This window comes from Varanus komodoensis, unplaced genomic scaffold (genome assembly GCF_004798865.1).
Source record: "Varanus komodoensis strain SLA01 unplaced genomic scaffold, ASM479886v1 scaffold4, whole genome shotgun sequence".
Taxonomy (NCBI): Eukaryota; Metazoa; Chordata; class Lepidosauria; order Squamata; family Varanidae; genus Varanus; species Varanus komodoensis.
This window is the reverse complement of record NW_025335941.1, coordinates 39808408-39827651: the sequence shown is the minus strand read 5'-3', so window position 1 is coordinate 39827651 and position 19244 is coordinate 39808408. Positions and strand designations below refer to the sequence as shown.

At 39.5% G+C, this 19244-nt stretch overlaps 1 non-coding gene across 1 annotated transcript; it reads right to left on the bottom strand.

Annotated features, from left to right (window-relative positions):
- Positions 1 to 618: 618 nt before the first annotated feature.
- On the bottom strand, positions 619 to 736 carry LOC123029604. Its single transcript, XR_006415958.1, has one exon. It is a non-coding gene; the product is annotated as a U5 spliceosomal RNA (small nuclear RNA).
- Between the last annotated feature and the right edge of the window lie 18508 nt (positions 737 to 19244).

The following is a 19244-nucleotide window of genomic DNA, read 5'->3' as shown; positions in this document are numbered from 1 at the left end:
AGCAACATGACTATATGCAAGTAACTTAGAAATAGAATATTAATAAACAGATTGAATGCGATTGTTGATTTTTATAAATAATTCTCAATTTTAATCCCAGTTTAATCCCGGTTTTAGTCCCAGTTTTAATCCCAATGTCCTCTGCAAAATAGAGAATCATGGATTTAAATCATATTACATAGCATTTTCATTCAATGAGGGTGCTGTAATTTCTAGGCCAGGGGTCTCAAACTCGTGGCCCACAGGCCAATAGCTGGGATGGGCGGGGCACGGGGGAGGCGCCCTGCAGCCTGGGCCGGCCACGGGATGAGCGGCCCACCACCACCGCGGTGGTGGAATACTTGATGCGGCCCAGCCTCACCCAGACTCTACCTCCAGTGGCCCCCAGGTAAGTGAGTTTGAGACCCCTGGTCTAGGCAAACCTTGAGTCAGTTTTTAAAAATAGTGACTATGGGTTGATCAGAAAATCAGATGCTCTTTACAGACCTGCTCTATCTATGCTGCATTAAGAATATTCAGGCTAGCTGCAAAGTCCCAACCAGACCGATCCATACTGGCATGCCTGGCATCATATCAACGCTTCTGTGGGTGCAAATGGAAGTACATCTTTGTGCTTTGGGTGCTGCGTTCAGAAGAACTTCCAGTGGATGTGTGTGTACATGGTTAATGTTCCTCTCCACTAAAATCTTTAGTAAAAGGTGAAAGATTTATACAATCTGAAGAGAAACCAGAGTATACGTACACAGTTAATGTTGAAGGTTTTTCTTTACAATGCCTCTGTACACTACTGACCCAGAGGCATGATCTGGTCACAGTTAATCACTTTGAAAGTCCCATTAATTTGATGAGAGAGATCTGGGTTACAACCTGATGCTTGCTTACATGGGAGTAGGACCAAATGAATGGGATATATGTTTGAGTAGACATGAATGAGGTTTACACTTGCTGTTAAGCATGTGTCTCATCATTCAAACTGAAGGGAATCCAACATGTTCAGCTTTAAATCCAGCAATTAAATGGTTCACAAATTAATGAGAGGTTCCTATAGTGAATGACCTGTCTTTTTAATCAATAAGCATCCTACTGCTTCCAAACTTTGTCCCAGAAATGGTTTTGTTTAAATGGCTGCTCTAATGCACAGGCCTATAATTTGTAAAAATCCTTTGGGGTCTCTGTGCCATATAATGACATCTCATTATTAAATAAAATGTGCCATCTTGTAAATTAATTTCTAATAGCACATTTACTTCATGTACCATTGTTAAAACTAATGTGGTATTTTCAACAAATTCTGGTTTTAAGTAAATAATTATTGGAGATAAAGTAATTTATTAAATTAAGTAAGTTTTTATTAGGCCTGATTTAGATGTCAAGCCATTTTTATTCTAGGAAGTCTGTAGTAAAGTAATTACATGATTAGCAATTCATTTGTCACCCCTGTAAGTAATGATATTATTCGTAGCAAATTTAAAAGGATTAGGGTCTTTTTTTTTAATTGAGATACTAGGTCTTCTTGAGTAATAGTAATAATATATAATCCATAAATGCTGTGTAACTTTTTCTCCAATTTTTGCTCACAGAGAACAGAAGCCAATTTAAACAACTCAGTTTGATTCAGGAATTTCCCACCTTTTGAAGTAAGACAGATACTTGTACAGAATGGAAGAACTGTTCTTAAATGAACTAAATTATACCTTAGAACAGGAAGGGAACATTAATGGTGGCTATAGATACACCAGGGAACTAGAATTGGTACAGGTTTTGCTGCTTTTGGTCCCTTGCTCTTCACAAACACCACATTTACACCTAGTTCTGTTGCCAGGTTTTTGATGGCCCTTAGATGGGTCCTCCCCCAGTCAGTCCACTTTCTCTTCTGCCTTGTCACCAGGTGGTATTTCTCCTCATCCTTTTTCTTAGATGCTTGCTTGACAGACAAAGAGCAAGTAGGGAAGGGCACCTGTTGCTGCTCCTTGTCAACACCTCTGTTGTTTTGGCAAGAGTGAGAGGCAGGTGATCAAGTATGTAGCAAAGTTGAACTGGAGAAGCAACTCCAAGGAGCTCTCATCATTGGTCTACTGCTAGGGTATGGGCCCTTGGCAGACTCCCAAGCATCTTTTCACAAGACTTTATTGTTACATATCTCTGCATTCACCCAGAATTCTTTTTTGCTCCAGCCTTAAAATATTATTGTTATGAAAAACTTGCATCATTAAAGAGACATGCTCCTAGAACTAAGTTTAAAACACTTGAGAAATACATTTGGTTTGTAATTATTTTAGGGTTTGTATTTAGTCTGTGATCTGATATCACATTTCAGTTATGTAAATGCTGCTTAAGAATCTGATGTAAACAGTGTAAAACCATGTCCAACAGTGGAATCTTCTGTTTAAAAACACTTTGTATTAATATCAGAAATGTTGTAAACTTAATTTCCATGGTAACCGATGCCATTAGATATATTACTTGCTAATCCATGATCCAATCCAGCCAAGTACAGAAATTGCATGTCATAAAATCCTTAAGAATGTATCTGCCTCATGCTGTTTGTCCTTTTTCTGAATAGAAACATTTGATATGTTGGATCCTATTTGAGAGTGGAGCTGAGTGATTCCCCTCTTTCTAAGTAGACTTGTAGAGCCTTTCAAGAAGAAAAATGGTAGTCATACTCATTTTGGGGGAGATGTATTTTTCAGTGCTTTCTACTTTTGCTGGTGGCCCCCACCCATTTTTCCTTTGACTAGACTCAGCCCATTTCCCCAAAATTAAATTTAGGTCTTTTGTTCAAAGAAGTTTGCCACTCGCAACTTTCAAAGATAGTAAGAGAAGGGGAACACTTTTGCTGAGATCCTGAACTTGTGGTAGGTGATGTTCAAGATCTTTAGAAATCTCCAAGCATTGTCTTGCCACTCATCTCATGCCTGGTTCATGTTTGCTTTTGCAATTGCTGCTCACTTTGCACAAATGGGAAACTTGCGCAAATCAAGGAGGGATCAACTCAACTGAGGGAATTTGTGAAAATCTCTCAAAATTTGCATAGATTCCCTGAAATTTACCCACTTTCCCTGATTTTTACAAATTTCCTTCACAAGGCGAAGTGGAGCTGATCAAATTATTGAGGGAATAGGCACAAACTCTTCTGAATGAAACAAGGACAACCATTTATTCAACAATCTGCAAATCTTTTCAGTGGACATTCACTCTTGTTCAGGCATGAATGAAACATGCTGGCAAACAAAAATGGAATTTCCATGCATTCTAATCCTGAACAGCTTGAGAGCACTGGGATAGAGGGAACAAAAGTCCGACTTGACACAAGGCAATTTTTACCAATCTGACCTGGTGCCGCTGCTGAGAAGGCCCTGCTCATTGTTGGTCTCCACAGCTCCCTTTGAAGGCGGCACTTGGAGGAAAGACTCAGGTAGTGCCAGGCTAGATTGAAGTTGGGGGAGGCATTTCATCAAGTATTGCAGTCCCATGTGAGGTTTGATGGGTCAAAACCAGCACCTTGAATCTGGCCTGGAAGAATATAAACAAGCAATGCAAAATGGCAAGGATGTTCAGAACTTCTAGTCCTACTGCCTGTCTAGCTGCCCCATTTTGCTCAAGCTGCAGCTTCTGAAGTCTTCACGAGCAGCCCCACTTGGAGTGAATTTAGCAAACTAATTTAGAGATTCCCAGAGCATAGATTACTGAAACCAAGCTATCCTCAAAAGGGCACATTCAAACACCAGTGATGACCCTCCACCCAGTGATGCAAATTGCCCCAAAGCAATCCTTCTGTTTGGTAGGGTAGGATCTGGAAAAAGAAGGGTGTTCATTCCTCTTGAAACTCCTAATGGCACAGCACAAATGTCTTGCATCAGCTGCCTTCTCTTTCCTTGTAAATAAATTGCATTTATCATTACTTGCTCTTATTCTCTTCAGGCTTCCAAGGTGCTGAAAGCTCCTGTTAAACGGCTTGCCCAAAAGAAAACACATTTTTGTATTTGCATAATATTTTCATAGACATTGAGCTCAACCTGTGCCTGGAGGGAGTCCAGGATGTTTCCTGCATATTTTATATTATCTTCTGCAATTTCTGCTAAGGCTCTAAATTGCAGAACAGATAAGGGAAATATATAGGCTACATATGGCTATTTTCACCAAATGTGTGGCTTGGTTGGATCCAGGCTGTATCTGGGGTAATTCCATTCACTCTCTCTAACACCCCATGGAAAACTCAGAAATAGTTCCATTTAAAAATCATTCTGCTGCCATCTCATAAGCCTTTTGCTTTGCTCTTTTCCTCATTCTTCATTAGGAAGGACATCTGCATGAAAACACAATGCTTTTATCTTGGGAGTTCATCTGTCTCTGCTGATTATGATCCTCCCTCCCTTCTAAAGTCATTATCTTGATTGCATTACAATTGCAGCCACACCATCGAGGCCCAAGCTGTGCTCCCCTCCCCGCTTCTTTTTGTCAAAAAGCACTTCTTCTGCTAATCAGAGGTGGGTATGGTCAGTATCCAGATGGGAAGTCTCTAGACAAAAATAAAAAATCCCAGAAACCCCAAAATCATTTAGTATCTGCGGCTAAGAAGTTCTGGGGACCTTTCTGATATCAGGCCTACAGGATTTTGCTCTTAGGCAAGGCAACTAAATCATTCAGCGGCATATTGATGATACCACCTGCTTACTCCCAGCAGTTGTTATGAAGCATTTTATTTTGGCAGGAACACTACTGAGAACTTTCTACTTGTGGGTCTGGAAAGAACATGACACAAAGTCCTGACAAACACAGGAGCAAAGCCTGGGCAGATGTCCATAGCAGTGTTATTTATCCAGATAGAATACTATCAGGATAATCTATAGAACACTATGGATCTGCAGAAAGAGAAATACTCTATGGATTATTTTCAAAGTTATATTGCTTTGATTATGGACCCTGTAGGTGCTTTTGCACCCCATTCCTGGCATGCCAAAATGGAATAGATAGATAGAGGGGTACAGGGCTGGGGGTTGCAAATTCAGACTGCCTGGAGTTACAGTCCACCCCCTGCCATTTTGCAGGAGGTTATTTCCCTTCCTTAAAGTTCTGTGGTTCTCAGTGTTTGTGCCCCCCACCATTCTAAAAAGATAGAAGGCCTCCATTAAGCTTAGTTTTCACTAAGCTCCACTAAGCTTAGTTTTCACTAAGGTTGAATGTCATATGCAACAGTGACCAAAATCATCATCATTGTTGCCATCATCATCGTCATACTTCACAGAAGTATTGTTCATTATAATTTCTGTGTACTAAATATAAATGCAATGCTATGTATATACTATGAGCTAGCCTTAAATACAAAAATATTTTCATGGAACTGAGGCATATGTGAGTCGGTTACTTCTTGGAGCTCATTCCCACTTGAGGGTATGGACCTTGGTACAGGTGCTTCTGGAGTTAGCTGGAAGCCCAGCTGAGTTAGGAAAAATGCCCTTCTAAGATGATGGAGAAGAGCTTTGATTGAGTGCAAATCTCCTGATTTATTCAAGCTGCTTGGATTTATATTTAAGATAAGGAACTAGAGCTGAAGATAGAATTATATAAATAGAAAAATGTTGGTTTAGTTGAGAAGAGAGACACAGAACAAGTAGTCTACCAAAAATAATTCCCTTAACTTTGTCAACCATACTGCCAAATAAGTAAATATACATTTTCATCAATGGCTGGTTTGTTGGTTGGAAGATATAGAACTTCATGAAATGTGAGAGCCAATATTTCTATTATGTTTTTAATCATTCTAGTTGTATCATAGATGGTGATATGTGTTGGATGTTTTGTCTTTGTAAAGTTTGAGAACTTTTTCCTTTGGCTCTGGTCCCTACTGAAATGCAGCAACCAAGAACCTTTCTGAACTTGAATTGGACCCTTTGGCTGAATCAAGGATGATTGAAACATTCTTTTTCTTTTTTCAGTTTGCAATTCCCCTGAAAATGCTCTGTTCACAATCCCAAACAGAATGCCAAAGGGAGTGCATTTTGTACATTCACATTCACAAAACGTTTTCTTGAGAACTACACAACTTTCTCAAAATTTTGCTACATCTAAATCAGACATGCTTTAGTCTATGGGGAAAATTCTGTAATTTTTTGGAAAATTATAGCAATTGGGATGTTTTGCATAATTTTCACATTTGGTAGCTGTTTCCAGTTGATTTTTTCATGCAAAATGAATAGTGAACACAAGTGAGTACAAATTGGAGAGAGATAAACAGAGCTTCTGTTCAGAACATCTTGACAAGCTGAAACATCAGTCATTTTCATATTCATAGCATGAAAACAGTGTAACACTCCTGTTTGTGGGCATACCTATTGTAAAAAATACCCTTGTGAAGTTTAGGAGTAGACTAGAGGTGATGTTAATAGAATAAATGTACTTAAGCAGTGCATTTGTTTAACTGCAAGGTGGTTTAGGATTGTGACTAAGGTGTGAGGAAAAAGGGTATAATCCTTTCTTCCCATGCTATAGTCCCAGTGAGAATGCCTTCCCTGCACACAAACTATTCATGCAGCTGGAAGCTGACATTGAATCAGCTCATCCTGCATGCTGCATTTGTCTTCATTGGACTTTTGTGAGTCCTTTAAAAACATGCTCGTTTCAATTAAGTTTGGTCCCCAGAGACTAGATTTTGTCCTGTCCTGTCCTGACCCATCCTCTGTGAGTAAAGGAGTGGGGAACCCTGGTAAGAGCTCCTCTGCTTCCTGATTTGTACTAATAACTCAAACTTCCCACTGCTCTCTGGGCCTCCCTGGTGTATTCTATTGCTTGATGTCCTGCTTGCCCATTTTTGTGATTCATCTGATAAGGTTCCAAGAAGTCCATCAGACAGTCTGTCTGGACAACATGATGATCTCAGTAAAAATAATTTAATAAGAAAAAACGGGGACTGACTTCCCACTGCCCGATTACTTTACCTCTGCATTCAATTCTCCGCCATACTCTCTTGGCTTCCAGGTGATTGTGCTGGCAGGACTTTGTTTCTTTTTTCTTACTTTTTGTTTTAATACTTCTTTACAGAGGAGTTTGGGCATGCTGTGAAGCTCTGGTCTTGCCCACTATCTCGATTTCCCTGGAGTGCCTCTGAGTCCCTCTTTATTGGTGAGGCATTGGCCTTATGTTCTTTTGCTCAGTTTGAAGATTACACTCTCTGGCTCTTTAGGAAACAGGAGTGTCCAAATCCGTGAACTTGTGACAATTCTCCATCTTCCACCTCAAGGCACTTTCCAACTCTTGTCAGAATCAGTTTGTTAACTTTCCACCCACACCACTTTTCTCCTCCCTTCCAACTGTGGGGATTTTTGCTAGAGATAAGTAACTGAGTGATGTTTGCACTTGCCAAGTTTCTGTAAACATTCACCCATTACTCGTTGCTTTCCTCAATTTGTGCTCATATTTACCACTGCTGTTCATTTTACACGAAAAATGAAAAATGCTCCCAAATGTACATAAATGCCCCAAATTCAGCATTTTGTTCATAGACCAAACATGACCAAAGTGTGGGAGATTAATTATTTGCATATTTTGGCTAAGTTACATATTATGCAAATAATGGATTTTGAAATAGGTACTTAGTTTGCAAAATCTGAGCACTTTGTGCATTTTGAGAAAGCTGCATAGTTTGAACAAGTTGTGAAATTTCAAGTTCATATTTTGTGAATGTATATGCAGAAAGTCAATAACAGTTTCTGATAAAGTACACTCCCATAGATGTTTTGGATTAAGCATTTTCAAATGATTTGCAAACTAAAACAAAATTAACATCCATACCTAATTTCTGTGATTATTTTTCAAATATATGGATAAATTCTGCTCATTTTTCAAATGTACATATTTTTCAAATGATTTTTGTTGTTCTTACTGCTCTGCAAGTTGTATCACAAGCTCAGAAATACATGGATTTCAGCTGCAGACTGGAGTCCAGCCTGTCCCCCTGCCCCTGGGAGGCATGAACTACAGATGTATGGACTTTGTTAAATCTGCTCTGTTAGCTTTTTATGGATTGTCAGATGTCTTTTATTCTACTGTCCACTCCTTGACAGATTTTGTGCAAATATGTTTATAAGTCTTTGAACTAGTTTATGTTTCCAAAAATGCACAGATTCCTCATGTATATTTTCATGTTTTAGTCTGTGGAGGGAAATGTACATTTTCAGTTAGCAGCTTAGTATTATTTCTATGACAAATTTCATACAAAATTCCAGAAAGTAACACATAAAGCAAATAAAAAGGTGTCAGAAGTCCATGCAAAACAATAGACTTGTATAAAGCTGGTCCACTGTAGAATCAATGGATTGGAATCAGAGCAATCTGAAGTCATTTAAATCTATGGACAATTACTTTGATATCCATAGTATGAACTAAATACTGGTCTAAACCTAGATTAATTTTCCAGGTATCCACATAAGAATTAATGATGAAACATATCAGAGACTTGAACCTGCTCTTGCATATTCTCTGACTTAATAGCAGGACCATGTTGCATTCGTTTTCACCAAATATTTTTCACAGGGAACATATCCACTGCTTTCGGGGTTTAAACTCTCACTTATTCCAAATGTCTGAATTCATTGATTTTGCAAGGGATGGAAATAATAAAACTGCAATGGGGGAAGAAGGGACAGTCTGTAAAAGGAAAAAAAAAATGGAATTAATTCTTAAATTAAAAAAAGCCTTGATTTCCTTTTGTGCATAGAAACATAGAAACAGAGTGAGTCAGAAGGGGTCTCCTGGGCCATCTAGTCTGACCCCCAGCTTCAGCTGGCTCCAGTCACAACATGCCCACCATGTGCATGTCTAGCCTATCCTGAACACCCTCACCAATGGGGCATCAACCACCTCCCATGATTCTTGTATTTAGACCAATGTCTTTAGGCCTCAATGATCCAATGCTATATATAAAGCACATAGCATTTACACATAGCTGTAGTTGACAGGAGTCTGATTCACCAGTAGTATATTTCACCAGTAGTATAATAGAAGACACAGTTTTACTATGGCATTACCAGGAGATGAGCTAGTCTATTTTCAGGATGTACTTCTATTCTAGAGTCAATTTCTCAAAATACTGCATCCATGGCTTGCTTTGGCCATATACTATACTTTCCAGTACTTGAAAGATGGGATTCTGGAAATTCCAGTAATGATTGTTTTATAAATTAGTATCAATCATAGTGTGCTTTTATTTTTATTTTATTTCTCCTTCTATGTGTCTCTTTAAGAGATAGATAGCATAGTGGCTGGGACCCTATAAGGATGCTAACTCCCTCTACTTGTTTTTGCTAGGGTTGTTGGGGTGGTTGTTGTTCTTAAGTATGCATAAAAATTGTGCACATTTTACATATATTAGCCATAATGCATGCATTTTGCACACAATAATGCCTAACAGGTACATTATTGCAAAATGTTTTCCTAATAGGCATTTGGACCATTATTTTCACTAGTGTACGAAAATGAACACTTTGTTCAATATATGTGTTTTGTATACATTGTTTTCATTGAAAAACTCAATTACAACATTCAGAGTAGTGTGAATTTCAAAAGATAGCTGAGTTTGGGGGTGCATGTTGGTTCAAAATTGCAAAATTAGATTCATCTGCTTTATAAATGAGTATCTTCCCCATTCCAACCTACAATTCCCATTACTCTCAACCAGAATGGGTAATGGTAGGGGATTCTGGGAGTTGTAGTGAACAACATCTGAAGGTGCCCAGCGTGGAGAAGGCTAGACTGGGGGAATAAGCTAGTATCTATAATGTTATAAACCTGAACTCACAATGAGGTCTCATGGAATCATCTGATTCCTCAGTCTCCAGTACCCACTTGCCATAATGCAAGTGTGATTTACGTGATTGTTACAATGATGACAGTGATGCTTACATTACATTTCTATACTGCCCATAGCCAAAGCTGTCTCACAATATATTAAGTCACCCATCCAGATTTCAACCAGGCCTGACCCTGCTTAGCTCCCCAGATTAGGCAGGTTCAGACCCTTCAGCATATGATAGAACATACTTGTACCACCTAGAATAGGAACTATATAAATGCCAGTCATTATTATTAAAACTACTGCAACTTTTGCCATCAGTGGTATGCCAGATTCCTTGTAAATGAAATCAGAATGCTTTTCCACAAGTCTTGTCTAACTTGTCTTTGAAAAATTCTACTCCTCCACCCTTTGGCTTGCCTTGTTCTTGTATTTAGCCTACAGAATGCATGGGGATCATGTATACCCCAGATACTGTTCAGCTACAGCTTCCACTGTCCCTCAGTGCTAGCTATGTTGTCTATGCATTTCAGGAACAATCCCCACATCTTGTCCGAAAGAACAGCAGCAAAATGGCAGCATTGAGTAGGGAGAACTTGGCAAAGGTAAGCAAGACTATAGTGAGGAACAGAACAGGACAGGACAGAAAGAACTGCTAACAGGAGAGAATTGAGAGCAATGACCTATCATTCTGTTCAACATTCTAGCTTGCTATGAACCTACCTTATACCAAGTCAGAACATTAGTCCACTTGGTTCAGTACTTATCTACACAGCATCTTTTCAGTTTTTCATGCCTTTTCCCATCACAACCTGGAAATTCTAGAGGTCAGAGCTGGGGCTTTTTGCATGCAACACCAGTGCTAGTCACAGAGTCATAGTCCTAGCTATTGGCTGATTACAAACAGCATCATTCCTGTAGTTGATGTAGGAAGAGGAGGAGGAGGAGGAAGAGCCTGTGAAACTGTTAGGTTAATTTCATTGTGTTCTCCCTATGAATTGAAAAAACGGAAAGGTCATCAGTATTATTGCAGAAACTGCGGAGAACAACATGCAGCGCACCTATATTGCCATGGATAATGTGGCTGGTTTGTTTTGTTTGTTTGCTTGTTTGTTTCCCTAAAATAATAAAAATGGCAACAAAAGAATCCTTATTGTTAAAGTTAATTGCTGGATTAAATTGCCATTTGTCAATAGAGGTGTAATTTGTATTATAAATTACAGAGGTGTAGCTCTCAAGCACATTTTATCAATACATTTCAAATGATTTAATAACAATATTTCTACAAAATAAGCAACCCCACTTCTCTCCCCCCCCCCTTTGGGACTCATTTTAAAATGAACCCATTCTGAAGGCTTTCATCAGCACGCTAGCCAGCTCTGCAAAATTCCTAGTAAATAAATTATCACCAGGAGTCTCAAAATCCATTACCATAAAAAAAGCCATTTTTCCCTCCCTAATCGATCGCCTGCTGTGCTGCTGCTAATGGGACTGTACACACATGTTGCACAGAGAGAATTCATTTGCAGGTTCCTTTTCATTTTGTTTGTTCCTTTTTGCTTTTTGCTTTCTTTCCTTCCTTTTTTTTTTTTGTTTTTTTTGGATGTGTGTACATGTGTCGCTGAAATTCTCACTTTAGGTGGTGCATAAAATATGTCCTATGCTGTGAACTAATTGGAGGGTGGGAAGTTGTTAGAAGAGAATTTTGCATCCTGATTCATAGAGGGAATAGAAGAAACAGATGGAAGGCAGTCTAGTAAAAACTAGTGTGCTATTCAGACATTTCCCAATCATCTGACTGTAGCCAAGAGATCTCATGATTGACTGGAACACTGACATACTTTTGAGGGCAGGGTTCCCCACTCCACAAAAAGCTTTGTTAATGCCTTTCTTCCCCACATGAAATTTACATCCCAGGTGATAAATGTATGTAAGGCTAGATTGACATCTTATCCCATCATGGAAGAGATTTCCACATGCAGAGTGAATTTATTTTTGCAGAGAGATGGCATTAAAGCATGAAGTTCTCCCTACTCTACATTGTGGTGAATTGGTTAATTGGCACCATTAATGGTGAACTGGAACCATTTTTGCCAGTATGTCTTTTATTCCATGTATTTTGGATTTATAATCTTGTCTAATGGACTCATTTCTGTGAATCCATTTCTGTTTACCTAACAGAATGCTATTTTGAGTGTGTGTGTGTGTGCGCGCGCGTGCACTTTCCCCTGCTATATTAAGAAAATTAGAAAATTTTAAAAAGTCTTTTTAGAAGTGTTTATGTTTTTAATCTTTTTAAAAGATAAAGCATATAATTGCAACATTTGCAGAAATAAGAATTTTGAAGGTTAAATTAATTTCTTCTTAGCATTTAAGGAATCCATTTGCTGAAATAGAAATAATCAATATTAAATTCAGTCTACAAAGACCTTGAATCATAAGAGGTTAGGTGACATTGGGCAAGTCTGCTATACCTCACGGATTCAAGTGACTGTGGACAAATGGTTGGAAAGCCTTTATCAAGATGTTTTATAGAAATTATAAGTGGCAACATTTAATATTATTTATTTGCTTCTTTAACTTTGCATTTCTTCTCTTTCCCTAGGTAAGTGTCTATTTTGTTCATACAAAAGCTGGTGAATTGAGATCTTCAGATTTGCAAAGTAAGCCTCTAGAGTTCATGCATTTCATGGTAAATGTTGTTCTGATGGCCACATGAGACAAACGAACCTGTGGTGAGTTTGATGCTTTATTATTCCCTTTGGTAATCTCATTGTTCTAGATAATTTGAACATGTTTGCTGATCTATGTCTTCATCCCTTCCTTCTACCAAGCTCCAGAGGACTTAGGTTACTTACATGATAAGTAAGTAGTGCTTTCAAAAACAAAAATATGCACTTATAAAGGTAATGCTGCATTCCCATGGAGCATGATTTTTCCACTTCAGTGACTGAATGGGTCCTAAGGAATAATATTGTGTCACATTGATCAACATTGTCAGACAATAATGACATTTTGCATACTATTTTGTTTTGTAACAGGGTCCTGTTAATATTTTAAACAATTGTTGATAATGGCGATCAAGCAAGTTTTACACACATGAAACCACATGTACATCTCCCTTTTGTTCCCCTAAGATATAATCGGTTGGAGCCAGAGTTGTCATATTTAGACTAGATCCACTGGCCTTAATTTATTCAAGTCCTATTGATTTTGATGTTTACACAGATGATCAAAAGACTTGTTTACAGCATGACATTGTCTGATGGGGGCTTGTTCATAGAGGTCAGGGGAACTGTATGCCAGATCACCAAGAAACAGTTTTATTCTGCTGCCTGGCAATTTGGTGCCTTGCTTTATAACACCCTCTCCCACCTGACACGATCCGGGTGTGTTGGACTACAGTTGACCATGCTGGTTGGGGAATGATAGGAGTTGAATTGCAATATTTCTGAAGGATGTTGTGTTAGGGAAGGCTACTTTATCAACCAGTTCTTTAAAGCACTGGCAGTCAAAGAAAGTGTGTTGTCTGGGGAAGTGGGGGCAGGGGGAGAATTATCTGATGTAGTTCCCTGCATTACCAAGAAAATAACACTTTTGAAGTTGCATTGTGGTGTTAATTAATGATCCCTGTGATGGACGCAGCAAAGAAATGAGCCTGCAGACTTTCTGTAAATATCTTTTAGCGGGCTGTATTGCACGGTGAGCTCATGTAATGTTGTGCTGAGCATTTTGCTTCCCATTTTTTGGCAATTCATTGGAAGGGGAATGAAGATCCCTTTCCAAAAGGTTTTTGGAATTTTGCTGAAGGTTCTTACTGGTGGCAGTGCGATGTCAGGGATATGTTATAACCTTATAAGGTGGTCAAATGGTCCCATAGATGGCTCTCATGTGTATGCATTCTCTTTCTCACTCAACTGCTGCACCACTCTCTCTGTGTCTTCACTTATGCAGTGCCCGATATGCTTGTCCTGGTGTGGGGCTCTACTTTGACCACCCTCCATTCCAACAATCCTTGAAAAAGCTGTGTGTCTATTCATGAATTACATGAAAGGGGATGGAATTTGATACACATTAAACTGAACTTATCAATTATAATTGATAATATATACTTTATTATATTTTGCCTTTATTGTACTGGTATCAATAATATTAAAGGGACACTTGTGAGATAAATAACAATGCTGAGATAAATAACAAGCAGTTTTTAAATAAACTTTCTGCTACAGTCTATAATTGGAATTTGAAAATTATTACTTTACAAATATTGGTTTGTTCATCTGTACGCAGACAAATATACTTATGTTACATTATAGCTTGGGCATTTTGTTGCTTTGGATCACTTTGATTTTCAATTTGGAGGTGGGTGGCAGTTGATCTGTCCAGATTAGTTGCCCTTTCCAGCAATCCCATCTTTGTGAATTATTTGTAGGTCATTAGATTTCTTAAAATGCTATTATCATGAAGAGTATCTGAACAGAAGTCCACAGTGATAGAAAAGCTATCAGTCCTCATTTAAAAACAAACAGAACTACTTTAACTCCAGAGAAAAATGCAGCTAGAAACTTCCTTGTCTCAACAGATCATGCAACCTCACTCTCTGCTAAATGAGTAGTTCAGAGTCTGGGGAAAACTTCTATAAAGAGCCACCTGCTCTTTCCTTCTCATCTCACCACCACAGGACGTGGCACGGTTCATCTGTTTCCTGTTGCTTTCACTGGGGAACTTTCTCTATTGTCATACATCTGCATTTAAGGGGACTCAGTCCTAGGTTAATAAAGTAGCTGCTGGAGAAATCCCAGTCTCATAAATGCCATATTGAGCAAAGTACCATACTGTCAGTTGCCATCAACCCAACTCATCAACACAAATTTGTTCTCCTTTCACACTGGGCTTTGGAGAGGCAGCCATTTCCTTCTGACACCCTTTTTTCTTGTTCTGTTATTAGTTTCCCATTACTTCTTAATTCAAAATGTGATCCTCAGTGCTTGTTGTACCATGCATTGCAAAGTCTATATTACTTTGCTTGGCAAACAATGCTCACTGCAAATGTGGCTGGTATCAGTGTTTCTGCTTGCCTCCATTGTGATGTCTAATTGCTATGGCTGGATAGTGGCCAGAAACTTCATAACTTTGCAGACAAGTAAGTGATGCTGAGATTTAAAAGGGAACATTTTGAAAAAGTGGTGCCAGAAGCAGGTGAGGAACAGTGATACTACAAATGCATGCAGTGACAGGTCGGGTCTGCACCTCCTCTGGAAGGGGCCATAAAGGAACTTGTTTCACTGTTTAAATGGAGATGTGTGCTTTATTCATGTGCATTGTGGCAGCAGAGCAATAAAGGCCATTATGCAAGATGAATGTGTGAGAATCTGGCTAATTCACATGAATGACTGTGACACCCATTGAGAATTTTGTGAACTAGAGAGCATAAAAATGAGCCGTGAGTATGACTCACAAAAGGCACTATTTTCACTCACTGTGACGATTCTAATTTAGTTAATTGTTTATAACCTAAATGGGGTGTGTGTGTGTGATTTTCCTATATAGATGGGTGCTAAGGGAACTCAAAAATCTTCTCAGCAAAGCTGCCTGGGCAACGGCATTAGGGAACCCAGGGAGTGATTTTGGTGTGCCGGATTAACTGCTGGGCAGGTTCTGGGCAAGTTTGACCACTGCATTATGACTACTAAAATTAGCAGCTGAATTGTGGAAATGACCCCAGATAAAGTCCTATGTCTCTGTGTGTGCATGCTGTTCATAGCCCTGCCTGCAGAAGCAAAGGGTAGATAGAAATACTTTATTTATTTATTTCCTTTCTATAAACAACTATCACAGTACAATAACATGTAATATGAAATCTCCAATACACAAAATTTTAGACAAGGTAAGCAATTAAAGCATTTGTCACAGAACATTGGACCTGATAGAAATGGACTAACTTGACTGCCCGATGATAAGCCAGCCAGTGCAGGAGGTGCTGTATTTAACTAGCAGCTGGTTATGTTTGAGAAGTGATTATGTTTGAGAAGATGGTCCTCCCTGGAGATGCCAGGTTTGCACTTGGAAGCTTCTGAATGCAGAGCATGTGCCCTGTCACTGAGCCTTAGGATGACTTACCCCAGAGAGTGACAGAAATGAATGATGAATTGAAGTGACATACGGATCCTGCATGGAAAATTGCTTTTTGGGTGCACAGAATTCCCTTTAAATCCAAACAAGGAAAAGCAGCAGGTAGATATCTGTCATCAGAGAACAAGAACTGTGCCCTTCTGATAAGAAGAATCTGGAAAGTGTGTGAGGCTGTGGGGAGGGAGTATAAATAGCCAGGAAGGGATAGACAAGAGACATCTAGCTCCTCACCAGGGTGCCACACATGTACACTGGGTTTCAAATTGAATGTGGATTCATAGGCTACAAGAGATATCAGTATCTTATTAAAGTCTCTGTGTCATTAGGAGTTGGGAGAGACAGTGTAATGGATCAAGTTGTATTTGAATCAGGAAGATGTTCATTTTAATGTTAAATCTTATCATCCCCAAGTGATCGTGCTGGTAAATGTCAAGGCAAACAGCTGGCCGGTAGGTGATGTGCTCAATGATATTGGCAGCATTGGGAAGCCAGTGAGGAGGACCAATAAATCTGCTCTGGCTTAATGATGAGTCAGAAGAAAAATGTTATTAATACTGAAAGTGCAAGCCGAATGTCTGCCTGCTGTGATTAGTTACACATCATGTGGGGCAGTGAATTTCAGCTGCAAGTCAATGCAGGCTGTTACAACTTCCAGTGTTCTCATTCTTCACGCTTAATTTTTACTGCATTTTTTCCATTAATGGAGATAAATAATATGTGTCTGAATGAGCCTTTCCAACATTCCCCAGTAAATCAACACTTCTCTAAGTGCGGGCTGTGGACAGATAACCAAGTAAATAGTAGCAAGCAAAGCACTCTTCTACCCAGTCAAATTGGAGTGACTAATAGCCCTTTCCAGGGGCACAGGGAATGTTGAGTACAAGGAACATGTGTGGAGAGTAACACTGCAGTAGCTCTCGATGCCCCAGCTCCTGTGAGCTCATTAGAGCATCTATAGAGAGCTGAAATGTATCATCAGGGAAGAGGTCTCTCATCCCCCTACACAAACCCACACCTGGGTCCTTACGAAAGTCCAGAAAGGATGTTAGCTATCCTTTCACCTTCCTTATTATTCTTTCTGTGTTCCACCTAGGAAGAAAGCTCTAAGTGCCCTTTTAATTTTGCTTTTGGTGAAATTAAATTCTAAGTAGGGATTCACAGAACCTCTTAAGAAAGAAGGGATGTCATCAGCCTTATCAAAACTCCCTTGGTCCCTCCAAGGAGGAGTAGCTGTGGCTTTCCAGACACATTTGGTCTACAACAATAGTAATTGGTTATGCCAACTCAGCCAGATGGGAGCTGAAGTCTAACAAGAGCTGGAATTAGTCTTAAATGTGATTTGAAACACCCATTTGCAACATTGTGTCTTCTGGATATTTTGGACTGCAACCCTCAGCATCCAAGCAGCATGGTCAATAGTCAGGTGTTATGAAAGTCCAGGCATCAAACCATAGTTTCTCATCTTGGCTTCTTTTCCTAAACCATAACCATAGTTTTAGGTTAACACATGAAACTGATTACACTCAGCTGAAAATGGAAGCAAAAGCTTCTGATCTTATCTTTGTGACTTGTAGCACAGGAAAGGGAACAAGAAACACATGATCCTAAGACTCCGGCTTGTCATGCGAAAGCACTTGTAAACCTCATTCATGCAATGATAAACTTTAGTTTACAGTTATGTCCAAACCCAGTCTGAACTTTTATGCAGATGGCCCCTCCTGGGCCATCTAGTCTAATCCTCCTAGGCTATGAGCTGGCTTCACTCATGACATGCCTACCATGTGCATGTCCAGCCTATCCTTGAATACTCACCAATGAGGCTTCAACCAACTCCAGTGGAAGCCCATTCCATACCCTAGGAAGTACATCCTGGCATCCAAATTGAACCTTTGAATCCAGCCAGCATCCCTGTGGCCCTATGCTGCACTGACTCTAACCTGGCTTATCCTTCGGTAACAAGGGGCCCAAAACTGAACACAATATTCCAGTTGTGGGCACACCAGAGTACTATAGAGTGGCAGTAATACATCTCTCAATCTAGAAGCTACACTTCTGGCTATGCATCTAAGGGTGGTATTCCCCCTCTTGAACACCACATCATACTGCTTATTCATATTTAGCCTGCAGTCAACCAGTACCTCCAGATCCTTTTCACAAGTGCTGTTCTCCACTCACTTGTCCCCTAGCCTGTACTTATGACACTCATTCCTATGCCCCAAGTGCAAGACCTTACACTTACCCACATTGAAAGCCACCCCGTTGTACTCTGCCATCTTCCATAGTCTGTCCAGATCCTTCTGGATCCAGAGTACCTGTTCCCTGGTTGCAGCCACCACCCCCATTTTAATATTGCCTGCAAATTTGATCAGCAGACGGGTCACCTCATTTTCCAGGTCATTGATGAAAAGATTGAACAGGATCAGTTCCCGGACAGAGTCCTGGCTGCATTCCTGATGATTCTGCACTAATAGTTACCCTCTGCTTTTGGTCCATCAACCATGCCCTAATGCATTGGACAGTGCATCAGTCTATCCCCAAACTTCTCAATTTCTCAGCCAGGATATCATGGGGTAATTTGTCAAAGGCCTTGCTGAAATCCAGGTAAACTACACCCACCACATACCCACCATCAAGACACCTTGAAACCTTGTCATAGAATTCCACAAGGTTCATCTGGCATGTCAATCAGATCTCACTTGAAAGCCCACCATACCTCTATCTGCCTCAAGATTCCTTTATGATGTTTTAAGATCAGGATGTATGAGAAATCCATACTGGGGGTCCAATCTTAGCAGATTTTCTTCCACTTTCGGCTCTGATAGATTTTGTTCCATTTCCAGCAGATGGCATCAACACAGTCCATAGAAAGCTGATTAATATGTGCAACTTGAATATTGATCAAATTTGCTCAAATGGGGTTGTATTTTATTTCCATTTTATTTGATATCTTACACAATGCACACAATGGTGAACCCTGTTCACTATCGATCCACAGGGGCATATTTCTCCCTTTACTATACATGTCAGTTTCATCCTTTCTGTACAATAGTTCATTTAGCTACATTCCATGCTTGTCAAAAAACTTTCACCCTCCACTTAGGGTGGCGCTGGGGATTGACAATGATTGGAAACATACAGAATAATCTAGGCTAAAGGAAGTAATGCAGGGAAGAGAGGAAAGCTTACAAATGTTCTTTGTAAGCCTTCCAGAGACTTTTAGTAATGGGACAGCATATAAAAGCTTTAAATAAATAAATAAATAAATAAATAAGCAACAAGGATATTTACAAGAGGCAAATAAGTGTCTGCAGGACTACATAGT